Raw genomic sequence first — 19,968 nt, forward strand, 5'->3', positions numbered from 1 at the left:
AGCTGGAATCAAGATTGCCGGGAGAAATATCAATAACCTCAGATATGCAGATGACACTACCCTTAAGGCAGAAAGTGAAGAGGAACTCAAAAGCCTCTTGATGAAAGTGAAAGAGGAGAGTGAAAAGGTTGGCTTGAAGCTCAACATTCAGAAAACTAAGATCATGGCATCTGGTCCCATCACTTCATGGGAAATAGATGGAAAAACAGTGGAAACAGTGTCAGACTTTGTTTTTTTGGGCTCCAAAATCACTGCAGATGCTGATTGCAGCTATGAAATTAAAAGACGCTTGCTCCTTGGAAGGAAAGTTATGACCAACCTTGATAGTATATTAAAAAGCAGAGACATTACTTTGCCAACCAAGGTCCGTCTAGTCAAGGCAATGGTTTTTCCCGTGGTCATGTATGGATGTGAGAGTTGGACTGTGAAGAAGGCTGACCGCCGAAGAATCGATGCTTTTGAACTGTGGTGCTGGAGAAGACTCTTGAGAGTCCCTTATACTGCAAGGAGATCCAACCAGTCCATTCTAGAGGAGATCAATCCTGGATGTTCATTGGAGGGACTGATGCTAAAGCTCAAACTGCAATACTTTGGCCACCTCATGCGACGAGTTGACTCACTGGAAAAGACTCTGATGCTGGGAAAGGTTGGGGGCGGGAGGAGAAGGGGACGACGGAGAATGAGATGGCTGGATGGCATCACCGACTCTGTGGACATGAGTTTGAGTGAACTCTGGGAGTTGGTGATGGACAGGGAGGCCTGGCGTGCTGTGATTCATGGGGTCGCGGAGAGTCGGACACGACTGAGCGACTGAACTGAACTGAACTGAACATGTGTGTACACGGTATGCGTATGTGAATGAGTTAATTCTTTCATGCATGTACATATTCACTCAACCATATGATAACTAAGCACCCTTAACACTATGCTGTGCACCGGTGCAAGTATAACAGTCACAGTACATTACCCCAGGGCAGTCTCTGTCCAGCAGGGACAATTCTCAAATGTCTTGTCATGTGATAAAGCCCAGTTACAGGGTGTTGTGGTATTTAATTAAGCCAGATGCTTCATTAAGATTGGAGTGGCAGTGTCCATAACTGTGGTAGGAGGAATAAAGCTGCTGGTACTGGTGGTTTGAAAAGGCCTTAGGAAGAGTGCAGCTTCTGAACTGGGTCTTGAAGGAGGCTATGAATTGATCAGGCAGAACAGAACAGAGAGAGGTGAGGGTGTGTGCAAAGATGGAGAGGCAGGAGAGAGTCTGATCCCATGGGTAGGTGGGCATGGCTGGGGTCAGGAGTTAATGTGGGTGATAGCACAAAACAGGCAGAAAGGTGAGTAAGGTACAAAAGCCCCACTGTATCATACTAAGGAGCTTGATTCTATCCTAAAGGCAACAGGGTTCAGTGAATTTAGAGAGAGAATAAACAGGATCAGGTAAGAATTTTAGAAAGAAAGTTATGACAGTGGAGGAGGGACTGGAAGGTGGTGGGGCCAGAGACAGGGAAACCAGACAGGAAGCTATTGGCAGGAATCCAGGTTTAACCTGAGGGTTCCTGCCTACACACACATAATTTTAAAGGCTGAAACATTAGAAGAGAGAAGAGACTGTTTTCATGTACATCTCTCCTGGCCACCAAAACTTTGCAGAACCACAGCACCTTCATCATTTTCCATGACGTGGTGGCCCCAGGAGATTGATGTCGGCCACAGCATCACCACCAATCCTGGTGTGGAGGAGCCTCCAAGAGAAGTAAGTTATGGTTGCATGCATGAGCCACATCTACCAAAAGGGGGTGGGGATGGACCAGCCCTAAACAAAGTAAAGTCAGGGTCCTAGAAGGAGGAGTAAGTCAGGTTAGAGGAATGCAACAAATCGGAAACAAGACAAACAAAAGTTCCAAGAGGGAAGGGGTTAAAGGAACCAGTTCTCCATGGGAACAGGGAATGAAGAACACAGAGGAGGAAATCAATACAAGAGCCAGCTCCTGTCTCATCCGGTCTCCGCAGGCAGGATGCAGTTCGGGGAGCCCACTTAGCACCCTTGTGGCAATCTGGGAAAGGTGTCCCCTCTTTTTAGACCAACAAGAAGGCCACAAGCAGCGGCGCCTGCAGCCCTGTTCCTACCCTCAGCTGGTGAGAGCCTGCATGTCATAGATGGGCATGCTGAAGGGATAACCAGGAACATCTGGGTGGAGAAGGGATCGTGTGGGGATGAGGCAGATCTCGACAAGCCGGGAGTAGCTAAACCCCATCAGGCGCAGTATAGAGCCATCCTCACTGGGAGTTTAGAGTCAAGATGAATGAAAAGAGGAAGGTGAAAAACCTAAATAATTTCCTTCCTTATGAGGGGAAAAAATGCTCATCTAGGCAAGTCTGAGCCTTCTTGGAGTTGGAAGATTCTGAGATGATCACCAAGTTCCTGTGCTAAGTCACTTCAGTTGTGTCTGACTTTGTGCGACCCCATGGACTACATGTAGCCTACCAGGCTCCTCTGTCCATGGAATTCTCCAGGCAAGGATACTGGAGTGGGTTGCCATTTCCTTCTTCAGAGGATCTTCCCAACCCTGGGATAGAACTTGCATCTCTTATATCTCCTGCATTGGCAGGCTGGTTCTTTACCACTAGCGCTGCCTGGGAAGTCCTAGGAACCCAGCTCCTAGGAAAGTCCAATTGCTATTCCCCATGCCCCCGGAAAATTTTTCTGAAAACCAGATCACTGGACCAATCCTGTGCTATTTAGAAAGACCCCAACTAGTCACCTTCCAGTGAAGCCACAACGAGCAGCAGCACCGGGGATTTTAACAAAATTGATGGGGTTCTGATTTAAGCCACAGACTAGCAACAGGCCTGGAGCTGCACTAGTAGGGGTTCTCAGTTGTGAAGATTTGAGATTAAAACATTTCTCTATGTTTGCATTAATGCTAAACTGAGGCCAACAAAAACAAGGTTTGTCGCATCAATTACCATCTTCCACAGCCTCCAAGTTGGCCCTGAATATGAGTTACCATGAGCTAGTGGGAAAAAGACTTCAGAGTGGTGAACAGAGGCCAATATGTCAGCCCCAACTCTGAATTTCTGGGCCACGGCTGTTTTAAATTAGATTCTCAGTGCCGCTTTCACCAGTCTTGGCTTAGTTCTGCAATGGAAAAGTTATTTTTGTGCTCTGAGCCACAGATATTTATATGGAAGCATATTCATAATTCCAATTATGTTCTGTTTTCACAATGCTTTTCTTCTACTTAAAAACAATCATAGCTATCATGATTATTATTTCTGATAAGACACATAAAAAAGCTCTGGGCCAAGTACAGATTCCACAGGACCCAGATAAATGACTGGTGCAAACAGGCAGATTTTATATCTTATGAAATCCTTAAGAAATAATTTCGGTTTGTCTATATACTATGATGGTCTTCTTCGTCAGTTCTCTATGCCTACCTACTCAATCACTCAGGGCCTTCATGATCTCTCTTGGGAAAACCTAGTCCCAGAAGTAGTTCTGGTATTTATTCCTTATTCTGAAGTCTTTGCATTTAAAATATTATATTCAAAAATGTAATGAAAGGTTTTTATCTCTTTAAAGAACAGGAACACCAAGAAGTAAAGGAAAGAGATATTTCCGGTTAAGAGGGTCATAGGTCTTAGGTAGTAACATAGCTATTCTATAAAAAGGTTGATCTAGGACTTCCCTGGTGGGCCAGCAGCTTAGACTGTGTTCTCAAGGCAGGGTTTGATGCCTGGTTAGGGAACTAGATCCCATGTGCAGCACAACTAAAGATCCTGCATGCCACAACGAAGATGGAAGATCCTACACGCCACAACTAAGACCCAGTGCAGGCAAACAGACGAATAAATAACAATAATTTTTTAAAAAACCCAACTCCATTTCCTGCTGCTGCTGCTAAGTCACTTCAGTCGTGTCCCTGCTACCCTACTACATAAATGTATATATATTTTTAAGTTGGTCTATAGGTTGGGCTGTGAAGAGGTGGTACAGATGCAGAATAAAAATGGTGGAAATTCATCCAAGAGAAAGCTAAACTGATTACCAAGAAAACACAATATGTTAAGAGATGTACACATGGCCTCTCCCCAGAGGTCTCTCTGAACAGAACTATGAAGCACAATCCTGGTTCAGTAGAACCAGTTCAGAAAGGAGATTATGGGAGACTAACATGTATGAACATTAACATATCCCAAGCACTTGGCCCATATTATTTCTTGTTTATCTCACTTAATCTTCAGAACCACCTTTTGAGGTAGGGTTTATTATCACTGTTTTATGGAAAAGGAAACTTAGCCTCAGAGAAGTTAAGTACTTGCCCAAAGCAAGTTACTTTAGATAAGTTACTTAACATCTATGGTCTGAATGTTTGGGTCTCTCCAATATTCATGTCCTGGAGAAGGAAACGGTAACCCACTCCAATATTCTTGCCTGGAGAATCCCATGGACGGAGAAGCCTGGTAGGCTACAGTCCACGGGGTCGCATAGAGTCGGACACGACTGAGCGATGGAACAGAACAGAACAATATTCATGTCAAAACCCTAACCTCCAAGATGATGGTATTAGGAGGTGGGGCCTTTGGAGGTGTTTAGGTCACCAAAGTGGAGTCCTCATGATGAGGATTCTTATAAAAGAAGTCTTGGAAAGCAAGCTCACCCTTTCTACCATGTGATCACACAGACAGAGGCTGGCTGTCTGCAAATTAACAATACTGTGACAGCCTCAGGTGCACAGCAGGGCTACTCAGCCATACATATGTATCTATCCGTTTCCCCACCTCCCCTCCCATCCTTGTTGGTTATCCATTTTAAATATAGCAGTATTTAGTCTATTTTTTAAATGTAGTAATATTTGTTGTTACAGTTTTGTTCAGTGTTTTGAAGTGTTTGGATTGGAAGGGGTAATTCAGGGAATTCTGCTCAATGTTATGTGGCAGCCTGGATGGGAGGGGAGGTGTGGGAAAATGTGTATGTATGGATGAGCAGCTCTGCTATGCACCTGAAACTATCACAACATTGTTAATTTGCTATACTCCAATATAAAATAAAAAGTTTAAAAAAACAGATAAAACAGAAATCTCCAGATAACAGAAATAAAGAGGGAAGTCAAAGTGGATCAAATAGTAGGAGCTGAAGCCAAGGGGCTTAAGGAACAATCCAGACCAGTTAGAAGCCTGAATGGCCAGGGGCTGAGAGTTTAATGACATGCATGCAGTGAGGGGTCTTGTAATGGCCACCTGACGCCAGGAGCTGTCGATGACGCACTTACATAAAGCTGAAGGTCAAAAACGCCTGCTTCATAAGTGAAACAGTTCTAAAAGGACATTACTTGCCAATATAAGGAAACCACAAGAAAGCTTGTCATGTGCTTGAGCAAAGAGTAGAAAATGAGGGACCTTAAAAAAATCTGAAATCCAGGCTTGCACCACAATGCAGGGACAAGTTTAAATGCATACTTTCAGGCTGTTCAGGGCCTATATGCCAAGACATTAACAAAAAGGTAAATTTGGGAATGGGCAAAACCCAGATTAGACCAGCAGAAGCAAATGCCAAACTGCTTTATAAAGATATGCTAGCAATCCTGAAGTAGGTATGATTTCTATGAAAAACAACTCTTGGTGAAGATGTAACAAACAAGAGAAAATAATCATTTAAAAAAAATTCAAAAGCAGAAATAAGAAATAATCTAAAAATTTGCTTAAAATATTGAAAAATAGAAAAAGGGCTAGAAATTTAAAAATTAAAAGGCAAAGAGATAATATTTTTAAAATCCAGTAGATATTAAGTACCAAATAGAAACTCTAGAAATAAAAACATATAGACATTAAATTTCAAGAAAGAAACAATGGGTGGTTTGAACAATAGACCAAATGCAGTTAAAAAAATTAATAAACTAGAAAATGGAACTGAAAAAAGCACTCAGAATATAGTTAAAGAGATAGTTAATTCTTGGGCAACATGGGTTTGAACAGTGATAGTCCACTTACATGCAGGTTTTTTTTCAGTAGTAAATACGACATTGTCCTCAGTTGGCTGAATCCAGGGGATGTGAAATCGCGGATTTAGAGGAACTGCAGATATAAAAAGAGCTGCATCTATGAAGGGCCAACTGTAAGTTATACACAGACTTTCAGTTGCACAGAGGCTCAGTACTTCTAACGCAAATTGTTCAAGGGTCAACTATAGTTAAGAAAGGGACACTTCAGATGAAGAAAACACAGAAGGTGAAATCAGACGGTTCAACACTCACCTAACGGGTATTTCAGGGAAGACTGGAGTGTATACGGGACTCAAAATCAGAGTAGGGGCTTCTGTCTCTATGTTCATTTCTGTATCTCTAGAACTTGGAAGCATTCACGATACATGATAGGGCTCAATAATTATTTTAAAATAAATCTGTAGAGAAAATAACTGAGAAACCTTTAGATATAAAAACAGAGGTGTGACTTCAGATTAATGAGCATACAGAATTCCAGGTAGAATATACAGAAACAGATTATATCTGGACACATTATAATGAAAGGGCACAACATGAAAGACAAAAAAGATAAGACTGAACGGCTCCAAGAGAGAAAACAGATTCCCTGCAAAAGAATGCAGACCAAAAAGAGATTTTTCATAAGGAAAAATTGAGACAAAAACACAGTGGAGTAATGTCACAAAATACTGAGGGGAAAGTATCTACTGAGAATTCTATACCTTGGCAAATTATCTTTCAAGAGGGACATGAATAAAGACATTTTCAAAACAATACCAAAGCTACCCACAAGACTGGAGTATTACAACTCTTGACCTTCAGTGAAAAAATTATCAGTATGAAGAAAATGAACACAGGAATAAGGAATGGTATGCAAGAGGCAATGCTGAGATAAGAAACTGGTAAAGTTAGGAGGGAGGGGGAGGGAGATTCAAGAGGGAGGGTATATGTGTATGCTGCTGCTGCTGCTAAGTCGCTTCAGTCACGGCGAACTCTGTGTGACCCCACAGACTGCAGCCCACCAGGTTCCCGTCCCTGGGATTCTCCAGGCAAAAATACTGGAGTGGGTTGCCATTTCCTTCTCCAGTGCATGAAAGTGAAAAGTGAAAGTGAAGTCACTCAGTTGTGTCCGACTCTTCGAAACCCTATGGACTGTAGCCTACCAGGCTTTGTCGTCCATGGGATTTCCCAGGCAAGAGTACTGGAGTGGGGTGCCATTGCGTTCTCCGGTATATGGGTATAATTATGGTTAATTCACGTTGTTGTATGGTAGAAGCCAACACAACATTGTAAAGCATTATCCTCCAATTTGAAACAATAAAATAAAATCACACCAGCGAACAAAAGAAAGAAATTGGTAAAGTTAAATAAATTTTGACTATAAAAAAAGGAAAAAAGTAGAAATAACAGTGGTGACTAATTTCAGGAATGGGGAGAGAACCATAAGTGATGTGGGATTAAACTAGTAGACCATGGTAACTGGAAGATGGGAAGAGAAGCCGGTCAGATTTAAAGGCATCTAAGGCCACTGTACTGCAAGGAGATCTAACCAGTCCATTCTAAAGGAGATCAATCCTGGGTGTTCATTGGAAGGACTGATGCTAAAGCTGAAACTGCAATACTTTGGCCACCTCATGCGATGAGTTGACTCACTGGAAAAGACTCTGATGCTGGGAAAGGTTGGGGGCGGGAGGAGAAGGGGATGACAGAGAATGAGATGGCTGGATGGCATCACCGACTCGATGGACATGAGTTTGAGTGAACTCCGGGAGCTGGTGATGGACAGGGAGGCCTGGCGTGCTGTGATTCATGGGGTCGCGGAGAGTCGGACACGACTGAGCGACTGAACTGAACTGAACTGAACTGAAGGCCACTGTACTGATGAGAGGAAATAGAGAAATCAACTTGAGACTTTGTTAAATGGACACAATGTTAAAAATTTAAGAATAACCGCTAAAAGAATACAAGTAGAATTTTGTCTTTCAAAACAGTTGACAGAAGAAAAGTAGAAATACACAAAATTTGACCAATCCAAAGAAAACTCTGAAAAGAAGTATAAAAGAAGCAACCAAAAAATGCTAAATGGGAAAAACAAAAACTTAAGATGGCAGAAAGAGCCAAATGTATATTGATTCAAAGAATGCAAAAGTTTACATTCAATTATTGAAAAGATTTCCAGGCTATCATTAAAAAAAATGAAGCAACACATAAAAACTATTTCTAAGATTAACAGTTAAGGCAAAATTATAGACAGAAGTTAATATAAAAGGATATATAAGACATAAAAGATAATAACCAAGAGGAAGTAGGTACAGCAACATTAATATCAGACAAAACAGAATTTCTGCCAAAAGCATCAACAGACATAAAAAAGAACTGTACATAATATATTCACCCTGGAGAAATAACAATCATGAATTTGCATAAACATTAATGGATTACAAGGAGAAAGTGACAAATCCAGAGAGGAAGATTTTAACATTCCTTTCTCTGAGACTGAAGAGAACTCAGAAAACAGGCAAAAGAAAATCAGGAAGAACATGAGAAATTTGAAAAATACACTTAATAAATACACTTGATGCAGAATGCTGCATCCACCAAGCAGGGAATATATTTTTCTTTTAAACCATACATAGTATATTTGGAAAAACTGTTCCTGTAACTGGACACAAAGGGTGGCTACTATACAAACCATGCTGTCTTTTCATGATGCAACTAGATTAGAAGTCAACAATAATTTAAACAGTTTTAAAAAAAAGGCTTTTTTTTAGTTGAAAATGGAAAATTAAATACATAATTTTCAAAAGAAAATTTTAAATGTACAAAAAATTTAGAGCCAAGTGCTACTGAATGTACACATACCAAAACCTGTATGATGTGGCTAAAGCAATTCATAGAGCTAACTTTTTGCTTTAAAATAACAGTTTTGTTTTGTTATGCCAGTGGATTGCAGGATCTCAGTTCTCTGCCCAGGGATTGAACTTGGCAGTCCAAGTTCAAGTCCTAACCACTTGAAAGCACCACTAGCCTACCAGGGAATTCCATAAAATGGATGTATTGAAAAACAAAAAATAAAAGAGCTAGGAGTCAACTGAAGCAGCTAGAAATGGAAAGAAGAAATAATACAAATAAGAGGAAATAAAAAGACATGAAAAATGAAAAGTATAGATAAGGAAGAAGCTGGTTATATCAAAAGATTAATTAAACTTCTATATTAACTTTTGAGATGGCACAAATAAATAGTATTAAGAACTAAGAAGGGAATATATCTTAAAACAGTCAACATTTAAAAAACAATAAAAGAAAATTATGAATAAATTTATGCTAGCAAATTTGAGAACACATGAAATGGATCATCTAAACAAAGTATCAAAACTGAATCAAAAAGAAATAGATCAAACTTACCAAAATCATTTATGAAACTGAATTGTCAAAAACTTGACACATATACCCTGGCTAAGCAGTTATTTTACAATGAATTTTACCAAACTTTTAAGAAACAGGCAGTCTTTATCTCTCACAAACTGCTTAAGAAAACTATATATGAAAAAGTTTCCCAACTTATTTCATGGAGCTTAATATAAACTTGATACCAAACAATGTAAGAACAATGTTTTTTAAAAAAGAAAATTATAGACTATTGTTTCACTTAATAGTTACAAAAATCTAAAGAAATAAGATACTAGCAAATGATATTCCATAGAATAAAAGACTATATCTGTATATGTGTGTGTGTGTGTGTATATATATATATATATATGTATGTATGTCTCAAACTCATGGCGTCATCGACTCCACGGACATGAGTTTGAGCAAATTCCAGGAGCTAGAAAAGGACAAAGTAACCTGGTGTGCTGCAGTTCATGGAGTCACAAAGAGTCGGATATAACTGAGCGACTGAACAAAAAAATCTCGAAGTAATTAAATATATTCATACTATCACATTATAATATGAAGAAAGAAAATTATATTACCTCATATAATTTACACAAAACATTAAGGCATTACATTAAATCAACAGTCATGATAAAGTGTGTAAGTTGTTGAAAAATATTAATAGCGAAAAAGTCCTTACTTCAATAAAAAATATCTACTGAAACCTTAAGCAAACTTCATAATTAATGGAGAAACATTAAGAGTACTTAAAGACAGTAAGAAGACAAGGGTGCTCACCATCACTGTTACTATTAAATACTGTCCTGGAGGGTCTACCCAATCCAGCAAGACAATAAGAAGATATGGTCATTAAGGAGTCAAAAGAAAAAAACAAATCATTATTATTCTGTGATTGTCTACCTAGAAAATTCAAGAATACCTGCACAAGAAACAACTAAGAGACTTCAACTGGAATGATCAATACAAGATCAAAATTCGAAAATCAGGAATGTTTCTATGGGCCAGCAAATAACCAATTTTAAAGTATAATTCAAAAAAGATATCATTTATAATACACACAAAACCTATCAGAAACAGGAAATAGATAAAACAAAATCTGTGTAAAAACATTTACACATTTACAGGGGAAGTCACCTGAATAAAAGGAGAAGATGAATATTGTAAAGGTATCAGTTCTCTTGAATAAAAAGTAAATGAAATCAATAGAAATCCCAACATGATTTTTCACCAGTGTTCAACAATACAAACTAATATTTATATGAACTAGTAAAGTCTAAGAAAGCCAAGAAATACTGAAAAAATATAAAAGTAACTGTAGTAGCTAACAATTATTGTGTGCTTCCTTATATGGCAGGCACAATTCTAACATTCTGTATACATTATCCTTAAAGTGGATACTATTATCTATTTTATAGACAAGGGAGACAGAGAAATTAGGAAACGTGCCCAAGGTTACTTGGTATTCTTAGGAGTAGCAATAGACAAAAGAATACAATGATGTCATATATTCCAAATTCTGAAAGAAAACACTTGTGAGACCAGAATTCCACACTCAGTCAAACTCTCATTTGTAAGAGCAAAATAAAGATACTTTCAGGAATACAAATATTTTAAAGTTTATTAAAGACTTTCCATGAAAGAACGTCTTAATTTCCATTGACATAAACTCAGAAGGAAGGAGTGGGTTACCAGAAGTAGCAGCCTCCAAAATGCATTGGATAAACAGAACAAAAAAATATAAAGTAGATGAGAAAAGTGGAACTAAGTATCCATAGGTAACAGAAGGTAAACAATAACGTTATTAGTTATTCAAAGTACAGGCCATGAGGTCTGATACCTATGCCACAACGAAGGCCACCAAGTGGGCTCTGTGCTTCTTTCTGGCCAAATCAGAAATGGGAAACATCAATGAAAGGATTCACAGCACCCACAAGACAAAACAGACAAGTTGTTGACAAGAACTATTCCTAGCACTGAGACCACAAAGACATTTCTCCAGTGCTCAAAGGGTTACAAGATCTGGGACTTGGCCATCTTGGTCCAAGCATGATAATTTGGGAAAGAGGTCCTTGACTCTTACAATATTTTATCAACAAGAATTTGATATAGAAGCATCAGCCTGTCAGAAACCTCTTGCTGGAAGAATAAAGGAGAGAAAGCCTCCTACATAAGGTGTGCTATTTGAATGACTAGGTGTATTAGAAAAGCCCATCTTCAGGTACATTCCAGGAAGAGGACAGGTGAGGGAGCCTGGCTGCCTGTGAGGGACCATGATGATTCATGATGTGGGTTTCTTTCCCAGAGCTATCCCCAGAATATTTCCATCTCCACTAAACCAGTTCATCTGCCAGTGTATGGGAGCATTCCCAGGCTTCCAAAAAATAGTTCATTATTGTGTTTTCACAGTAATAAACATCAAGAAGCAATCCCAACATCCCATATAACACACAAATAAGATAAATGGAAATTTGGCATCTTTCTCTTGTCCTTCCTACCCATCTTGCTCCCCTAACAATGCCAAGAAAAATGAATGCCAATCATTAGTCAATTTTTAAAAATCCAGCCTTCCACCAAGCAAGATAGACATAATTTGCTGATCTTTTAAAAATCCTGCTTCTATCAGGACTGCTCTAGAATTCCATGGGGTTCCTGGATTCCCAGGCTGTCCAGGAAGCCTCAGAGGAATTCTGGATGATTTCTCAGATACAGCTGGCTCCCAAGGGAAGATGAGCGACCTCAGGCTAAGTCAGGCAGCTCCGAAGGACTTCTAAAGACAAGCAATAGTGGGAAGTGGATGAGATGGGAGACAGGGGCATCTTCCAATTAATCAAAATATCAGTTCTTCAGTTCAGTTCAGTCCTCAGTCGTGTCCGACTCTTTGTGACCCCATGAATCACAGCACGCCAGGCCTCCCTGTCCATCAGTTCTTACTAAACCACAAATTACTTTGCCTTCCTTTTCTATTTTTTTCTTATAATTAAGATAACAATAATAATACAACAGTGACAGGGATTAAGACTTTGGCCACTGACCTGATTTCAAGATTTGATTCTAGCACATAGTGGCTATGCAACCTTGGCAAGTTTCCCCTCAGATACTAGTTTCTGAATCTTATATCATGAGAATAACAGTACTTACCTCTAAAGCATTAATATGAAATACCATATGTATGCGCGTCATACTCAATAAATGTTTGCTATTACTACTGAAAAACAGCTGAGAAACACAGGCAAGCACAAAGAAAATCAAAAGTACCTGTAATCCCACCATCCATTTCCATGCATACCATTCCAGTATTTAGGGGGTATATTTTCAGAGTGAGATACAAAGCTTTCTATTTCATAACTTGAAATAAAATTTCTTTCAAAATTTAACAAAATACCCTGAGCCATGTTAATATAATTTGGTATCCTTGTACACATGATTTTAAAAGGTCACATCATATTCCTTTAGGTTATTTTTCTTAAAGTAAATAAGAAGTAAAAATAACCCCTTCCCTTTTCCCTCCTCTGAAGTTTCCACACTCCATCTATCTCCAACTCATCTGGCCAGTCAGATGACAAGCGGCTGCTTTCTACAGGCTAACTGGGGATGTAGCCTTCATCTTGCCGTCCAGACCACTTGCTCCTTCAGTCTGGGACACGTTGCCAGCCTTCATTATATCCCCATCATTCAGAGCAGCCTATCTGGGGCTGAATAACAAACACTCGTAAACAATGGCAAACCAATCAGTTCAACAAGATTTCATGAGCTGGTACAAAAGTTGAAGGCAGAAAGGTGATTTCTCTCCAAACAGTATTAGGTTGACTTCTGGGGCATTAAATACACTATTAAAAATTTTCAGGAAGAGGAAGAGACTGAAGATTATTATCTAAGTGCATTGTTTTTAAGTACCAGGGTCAAACAAGTTCAAAACTTTCAAGGATTTTCTTTTTGAATGGAAGTCACAATGCTTCCTTACCAATGACATTTTGAAACCACAGTAAAACCTTACTAATTCAGAGAAATGAATTACACCCTTTGCCAAACAAGTTTCTTCCTAATGAAATTCATTTTTTAAATCTTTCTGAATAGTTCAATACCTAACCTGTTTTGATGGGTTGTTCTGAATCTGATCTAATACATTTGTTACAATCACATTTATTATCTGCATAGAAACAGGAATGGCTGAAGTTCTTGAGAAGTGCCTTCTCTCAAAAAACAGTAAAAGTTCAACACTCCCTACAGTCCTGTTTGTACAGTTCACTCCTTGCTGCTGCTGCTGCTGCTAAGTCGCTTCGGAAAGCTTTTTCTTCCTTGATCTTGTGGTAGGAAACCCCAGCGCAGGCTCCAGTTCCAAGTGGGCAGAAGTTAGTAATATCAACCCAGATCAATCCCTTAAACAAAATCTGAAAACCTCCAGATTCCAGGCTTGACCAGACCCATCTTAGAATTAACAAGTTCCCTTCTAAGCACCCAGAGAACTGAGCCTGTCATGGAAACACTGATTCAACCCTAATGAGAACAGACATAAAAACCACACAAATGAACTAAACATTCCTCTACCCGATCAGAGTCAAGTTGAAGCCAACAGCCTGAGGATTAAAAGAAGAGAGGTTGTTTTTTCTCTTTGAGGTCCTGCTCATTTTCTCCTCTTCCACTGCCTTGTTTCCACAACTCCTGTTTATGAGAAGTTGGGAGAGGGACGGAGAGGAGGGAAGAAAAATGCAGGCTGAGTAGCCAGGCTGTGGAATGCCAACAAACAGTGTGGTTTTTGTCAGGCAAATTAAAACTTCTAGCCTGGGGGAGGCTGTAAGAGTCTGTTTGGGGTTGTCCGAAAATAAGCGCCAGTGAACTCTCACCTCCCACTAAAACAGTTAAGTACAGAATAAAGGCTTTACTTTCCAAAGAGTAGGTTCTGCACAATATTTTCAGCAAGCACTTTTTCTCTATTTTCTTGTTTTATTATTATTATTTCCCGTTTCTTTCACAATTAGAAAGGTTAATTAAATGAAGTTATTATTGGGAGAAAAGATCAGAGAGGTTTAAAAAAGACGAAGGTTCCCAACAGAAACAGTAAAATTCCAAGAAGGAACATATTTTAATTTCTCTTTGGACATGCACTGCACAGTGTGCAGGGCCAGGGGACCCAACATCAAACTCCAGTTAAAGTCTTTCCTGCAGGAGCTCTTTGAGCAAGAGTGAAGACCCCTGTGGCTGTGACTCCCTGGCCTGGGTAATCGCCTTCTGGGACTGGAGGGGGCACTAGGCTGGTGCTACCAGCCTGTGGGCCAGGAGCCTCCCAGGAAAAGGTTGGGGGGCGGGCGGCGGCGGGGGAGAAAGTAGCTGTACCAGTAACAGGAGCCAGGAAAAAGGAAAGTGAGAGTCCTGGGCTGGGGGGACGCTGAGCCCCTGGAGGGATGCTGAGCCCCTGGAGGAATGGAGGACGGGGTCTGGTGACCGTGCGCTGAGAGGCTGGGACCGCACGGGTTTGTTTGGATGAACACCCGTCCCTCCCTCCTCCACGCCACCCCCCCAGAACGGGGTCGAGATTCTTTGCTTTGCTGCTTGAGTTTTCTTTCTCTTGAGAGCCGGACCTAGGTCTCGGCAGCCGCCTCAGAGCTGAGGTGCGGAGGGGAAGCCGGGTGGGGCCCAGTCAGTGCGGGCCCTGCGCTCTGGGGACAGCGAGAGCCGCGGCGGGGAGAAGAGGCACCAAGCGGCGCGCCGGACCAGCGCGGGAGATGCCCGCGTCCCGCGGCGCCCACTGCGCCCCGACTCCCGCCTCCCCGTCCTCAGACTTTCCGGGTAACCCGGGGCTAACCCGCCCGGGAGAGGGGGCTCCCCGCGCCCCGCTGTCGGTCCCCTAGGGGAGGTCACTCACGCGCAGCGCGGCTGGGGTTCCGACTCTGGCAGCCGCCATCCACCTCGGAGGGAGGAGCGGGAGGAGGAGGAGGGGGAGACAGGAGAGGGGCGGCGGGGAGGGCCCCAGCGGCCGGGGCCGAGGGGCGGGGGCGTGGCCACTCCGCGGACGCTCCCCCGCCCCGCCCCGCCCCCTGCTCCGCCCCGCTTCTCTCCTCACTCCTTTCCCGCCCTGGATCCCCCTAAGTTTTTCTCCATTCTCTTCCCCCCACCCGCCCCCGTATCTTTCTACTGAGTCTCCAGCTCCCCACAAGTCGGGGAGAAGAGGCTCCCTGCAGAAAACGCGGGGCGGGGTGCGCGGAGGTGTGTGAGTTACCTTTAGAAGTCCCTGGAAGCATAAGCATGGAGCCTTTGGCAGTCTGAAACTCTCTCTCGCCCTCTAGGATCTTGTCCTACATCTGGGATCTAGGATCTTGACCTTCGGGGTGGTGGGATGATTGGGGCGGGACATGAGGTGGGGGGGGGGCGGCGGTGGGCGAGAAGGGTGAGGTAGCTTGGGGGTCATGCTTTCCACTTTGCTTCATTGCGCTTTGGGGTTTTGTTTTCTCTTGTGATTAGAACTGTTGTTTTTTCTTTTTTGACTTCTTAAAAATTTTAACTGATTTACGATATTATTTTAGTTTCAGGTATACAGCATAGTGATTCAGTATTTTTACAGATTATATCCCATTAAAAGTTATTAGAAAATAATTTCTGTACAATATAACCTTCTTGCTTATCTATTTTTTACACAGTAGGTTGTCTCTCTTAATCCCACAGCTTAAATTTACCCCTCCCTTCCCCTCTCCTCTCTGATAATCACTACTTTGTTTTCATGAGTCTGTTTCTGATTTGCTATCTACATTCCTTTGCATTATTCTGTAGCTTTAACATGTAAGTGATATCACACAGTGTTTGTCATTTTCTGACATTTCACTGCATAAAATATTCCCTGCTGCTGCGTCACTTCAGTCATGGCCAACTCACCATCCATATTGCTGCAAATGGCAGGTTTTCTTTCTTGTATGTATACACACATATATATGTTGTTGTTACTGTTCAGTCACCAAGTTGTGTCCGACCCTGCGGCCCCATGAACTGCAGCATGCCAGGCTTCCCTGACCTTCACTATCTGCTGGAGTTTGCTCAGATTCATGTCCAGTGATTCAGTGATGCCATACAACCATCTCATCCTCTGCTGCCCCCTTCTCCTGCCTTCAGTCTTTCCTAGCATCAGGGTCTTTTCCAGTGAGTCAGTTCTTTGCATCAGGTGGCCATATACTAAAGGGTATAGGTGGACTATACTAAAGTATAGTCCTTCCTATGAATATTCAGTGTTGATTTCCTTTAGGATTGACTGGTGTGTTCTCCTTGCAATCCAAGGGATTCTCAAGAGTTTTCTCCAGCACTACAATTCAAAAGCATCAATTCTTCGGCACTCAGCCTTCTTTATGATACAACTCTCACATCTGTACATGACTATTGGAAAAACCATAAGTTTGACTATACGGACCTTTGTCGGCAAAGTGATGTCTCTGCTTTTCAGTACACTGTCTAGGTTTGTCATAGTTTTCTTTCAAGGAGCAAGCATCTTTTAATTTTGTGGCTGCCTTCACAGTGATTTTGGAACCTCAGAAAATTAAATATGCCACTGTTTCCATTTTTTCCCCATCTATCTGGCATGAAGTGAGGGGATGATGCCATGATCTTAGTTTTTTAAATGTTAAGTTTGAAGCCAGCTTTTTCATTCTCCTTTTAACTTTTTTCATTCTCTTTTTACCCTCATCAAGAGACTCTTTAGTTCCTCTTCACTTTCTGCCATTAAGAGTGGTGTCATCTGCATATCTGAGGTTGTTGATATTTCTCCCTGCAATCTTGAGATTCATCCAGCCCAGCATTCACATAATGTACTCCGCATAGAAGTTAAATAAGCAGGGTGGCAAGATACAACCTTGATGCACTCCTTTCTCAATTTGGAACCAATCCATTGTTCCGTGTCTAGTTCTAACTGTTGCTTCTTGTCCTGCATATCGGTTTCTCAGGAGGCACGTAAAGGTGGTCTGGTATTCCCATCTTAGAATTTTTCAGTTTGTTGTGATCTTCACAGTCAAAGGCTTTAGTGTAGTCTATGTATTTGTATCTCACCATACCTTCTTTATCCATTCTTCTGTTGATGGACACTGGGTTGAGTCCAAATCTTGACTAGGAATTATTTTTTAAGCCTCTGTTGAATGCCTCCTCTTTTCCCCTAAGGTGAGACCAATCCTATTCAGAGGCTAAGATGGAACTCCACCTTGCAGGGCCCATCAGTAGGCCCATTAAGAGGAAGAGGAGGACAGAGACGCCGAGTGAAAGGCCAGGCTGTGTGGATGTGGCAGGAGGCCCCCTGCAGAATGTAGAAGAGAGTTGTTCTCCGAGGAAAGGTTAGAGGCTAACATTTAGTCCCTGATCCATCACTTGCAAGCAGGTGACTCTGGGGAAGTCACTTGACATCTGAATCTCTTCCACAAGTGTAGCTACCTCACTGGAAAAAGAAGATTCACTGAAGAGACACCCAAGTCCAGGATGGGAGACTTGGGTGGACTTTGAACAGACTCAGAAGGCGAGAAAAGAGGGCATTCCAGGCCTTTGGGACATGGAGATTTGGAGGCTGGCAAGGCTGGAAATCTTAGGAAAGGTCGGATATGTTTGGATGAGAAGGTGGAACTAGATATAAAGAAGGAAATGGGAAATTCGTGAAAGTTTTTAAGCAAAGAAATATTTTGATATATATATACACATATTCAGTTCAGTTCAGTTCAGTCGCTCAGTCGTGTCCGACTCTCCGCGACCCCGTGAATCACAGCATGCCAGGCCTCCCTGTCCATCACCAACTCCCGGAGTACACTCAAACTCATGTCCACAGAGTCGGTGATGCCATCCAGCCATCTCATTCTCCGTCGTCCCCTTCTCCTCCCGCCCCCAACCTTTCCCAGCATCAGAGTCTTTTCCAGTGAGTCAACTCGTCGCATGAGGTGGCCAAGTATTGCAGTTTCAGCTTTAGCATCAGTCCCTCCAATGAACACCCAGGATTGATCTCCTTTAGAATGGACTGGTTGGATCTCCTTGCAGTATAAGGGACTCTCAAGAGTCTTCTCCAACACCACAGTTCAAAAGCATCGATTCTTCGGCGATCATACATACATACAAAAATATAATTCACTTTTGTATCCTTAGAGCCTGACACACAGTAGGCACCCACTAAATCTTTGTGGGCTCAAAATGGTGATTGACGAATATTGATTTAATGGTCTGAAAAATGAACTACCTGGGAAGAGAGGGCTTGGGTCCAAGGAGAGGAGTTAGGAGGCCCTACTGAGTATCTTGACTTGAAGTGCAGTGCCTGGATGATAGACAGGAAATGAGGGAATTCTGATTGAACACTTCCTCATATTTGCACAGCAGTGTGATTTTCTTTTTAATGCTGTTTAAAGTGTAGTCTTGTATTTGACCTTGGAATTCCTTGGTGAAATGGAAAAGATAATCAGTATCCTATTCAACTTGCAGCCAGTGGTTAGAACCCGTGTGAAGGCTTTGAGGAAGGAAGGAAATATTCAGAGAGGGCACAGGAGTGCCTCAAGTCACACAGCTGGGATCTGTTTAGGAGATATTTAGTTTCAGATCAAATTTCTAGTTGTGCTTAAGCTTAAGACACCCCAGGCAAGCAGAAAAAAGACATCAGGTCCTCCTCATAGTCCCTGTCCTCCAGCTACCATCCCTGTGATGATCAAGGGTTGAGGGAGAAAAAGGAGTCTAAAATACAGGAAGTCAAATGACTGGTAACTTTTCAGAGACTCATCTATGGAAGCAGACAGGTACTGGGCCCAAGCCTTCTGGTAAGGAGCTGAGCGAGGAGCAGAACTAGGACAAAGAAAGAGGGAGGCAGAAGAAAAGAGGAGACGTTAAGAAACCTGGGAAAGTTACATGATGGCAACAAAAGCACAAAACACGGTAAAATATCATCATCCCTTTTGAGTGCAAGAAAACTTCTGAGAGTGGGGATATGAAACAAGATTAAATAATGAAGCTAAGTGATGATTAGTTCATGATCTGAGAAAAGACAATCTTAAGTATAAACAAGACATGTCTTGACTCCAGCCATTCTGGCTGAAATCCCAAACTGAAATTCCTGTGTCTAGCCATTGGGCCATCCAAGAGGCCAGCCCATCACAGAAAATGCCACAGGTAACAACTACAGAAAGGAAACAACACATTGGACAAACCAATGATTGCCATTGTGCTTAAAGAGAGTCCTGAGTTCACCTTTTAAATTCCATCTTCTTTTTAATTCCAAGCATTATGATCTTAATTAGTAGGTAGCCCACCCAGTGAAAGAAATCTTTTTTGGAAACTTTGACACTTCTGCAAAGCAAATAGGCCCATAATCTTCTAAAGGGCAAATACAGTTGACTGAAAACTATTTATCTTTTGCAAGGGACAGGCCTTCCTCCTCTGTGTGACTCAGCATGGCCCAAAAGGTTGCCATTTTCACTAATGTAGATTTATTTCTTGTAACACTTCCACGTATTTTCAAAGAACCCTTTCTGGCAGTGTCCATTTGTATCAAAATCTGGTGGTAAACAGCTCAGTCTGGCCTAAATAGCCAGGCGACCACAGCTGTTCATGGCTAGCTGTGACCTCATTTTCCTCTAGTTCCTGTCCCTTTCTTTTCTCT

General features: G+C 41.6%; 1 protein-coding gene across 5 annotated transcripts in view; it reads right to left on the reverse strand.

The window, feature by feature from the left end:
* The window catches only part of STON1 (stonin 1), a 63,048-nt gene extending 47,704 nt beyond the window's left edge, over positions 1 to 15,344 (reverse strand). For 2 of the 5 annotated variants that reach the window (XM_088841491.1, XM_088841490.1), the window contains exons 1-2: positions 6,255 to 15,177; positions 5,992 to 6,075 (exon numbers count right to left, since the gene is read on the reverse strand). The gene's annotated coding sequence lies outside the window, so the exon portion shown is untranslated. Of the gene's footprint in view, positions 1 to 5,991; positions 15,178 to 15,237 lie in introns of those variants that run through there. The other 3 variants (XM_088841489.1, XM_088841493.1, XM_088841492.1) reach the window with 3 other exon arrangements.
* Between the last annotated feature and the right edge of the window lie 4,624 nt (positions 15,345 to 19,968).

Source organism: Moschus berezovskii, chromosome 11 (assembly GCF_049115385.1).
Source record: "Moschus berezovskii isolate FMDL1 chromosome 11, NW_MosBer_1.0, whole genome shotgun sequence".
Lineage (NCBI taxonomy): Eukaryota > Metazoa > Chordata > Mammalia > Artiodactyla > Moschidae > Moschus > Moschus berezovskii.